Genomic DNA, 1,594 nt, shown 5'->3' with positions numbered 1-1,594 from the left:
TTCCGCCAAGGTCGACTTTGCCTTTCATCCTTTGAGGAAGTGAGTTGGTAGAAATGTTAGCACATGGGGCAAAATGTTTAGCAGTATTTCGTCTGGTTTTATATTCCGAGTTCAAATTCCGCCAAGGTCGACTTTGCCTTTCATCCTTTCGGGTTTGATAAAGTAAGTACCAGTTGTGTACTGGGATCGATCTAATCTACTGGCCCCCTCCCCAAAAATTTCGGACCTTGTGCCTAGAGTAGAAAAGAATATTTCTTACCTTTTTCATTTAATTTATTTATTGATGTTTATTAATTTAATTACTTAATTTGAGGAATACAGGATAGGTTCCATGATCTGATTCTGGGCTTTCCAAGACGAAGGCGTGTCTGTTGACTGGGCACCTATCTGATGCATCAGCCTATGTAGCAGAGTGCAGTTTACTAAAGCCACCCAAGGGCCAGATAGTGATGTTAAACTGAGCAACAGGTTAAAGAGTAGGAGCAATACCTCTACAGGCTTCTGCACAGTTTCTGTTTCCTATAATTTCTTGTCTTTCATTAGTTGACCTTGAATTTATGGTAGATGACATTTACCCAAGGTGTTGTGTAGAGGGATTACCACCTGGCAGCCCAGATGGTTAAATTAGGTGAAGGGTTAAGTTTACAACTTGAGAATAGGAACAGGTCCTGCAACAGGCTTCTTCACAGTTTCCCTTCTAATTTCATTCATATGTTGGTGCAGGCATGACTGTGTGATAAGAAGTTTGCTTCTCAACCACATGGTTCTGGGTTCAGTCCTATTATGTGGCACCTTGGGCAAGTGCCTTCTACTACAGACCTAGGCCAACCAAAGCCTTGTGAGTGGATTTGGTAGATGGAAACTGAAAGAAGTCCATTATGTGTATGTGTATGTATGTGTGTCTTTTTGTCTGTTTGTGTATATGTCTTTTTGTCTGTGTTTGTCCCCAATCACTGCTTGACTATTGATATTGACGTCGTTATGTTAAATTGTTGATGCTTATCCCCTATCATTTCTTTGACTTTATTAACCCTTTCGTTACATAATTTCTGCTGAAATCCTTTGTTTTTGTTTCACCTAGTTTTGAAAATAAGCTGAATTTCATAAAATAACTTTGTAACTATCAACCCTTTTGCTACTACATTTCTGTTGAAATATGCTGCCTTTGTTTTAATTAATTTTGAAAATAATGAATTTAGTAAAATTAATAACATTTGTCATTGTTAACCCTTTTGTTACATTAGATTATTTCAACCAATTTTGAAAATAATGAAGAATTTAATAACTTTATCATTATTGTTGTTGGCACTCCGTCGCTTACGACGTCGAGGGTTCCAGTTGATCCGATCAACGGAACAGCCTGCTCGTGAAATTAACGTGCAAGTGGCTGAGCACTCCACAGACACGTATACTCTTAACGTAGTTCTCGGGGATATTCAGCGTGACACAGTGTGACAAGGCTGACCCTTTGAATTACAGGCGCAACAGAAACAGGAAGTAAGAGTGAGAGAAAGTTGTGGTGAAATAGTACAGCAGGGTTTGCCACCATCCCCTGCCGGAGCTTCGTGGAGCTTTAGGTGTTTTCGCTCAATAA

The sequence above is a fragment of the Octopus bimaculoides genome, chromosome 17 (genome assembly GCF_001194135.2).
Source record: "Octopus bimaculoides isolate UCB-OBI-ISO-001 chromosome 17, ASM119413v2, whole genome shotgun sequence".
NCBI classification, from domain to species: Eukaryota; Metazoa; Mollusca; class Cephalopoda; order Octopoda; family Octopodidae; genus Octopus; species Octopus bimaculoides.
This window is presented reverse-complemented; position numbering follows the sequence as displayed.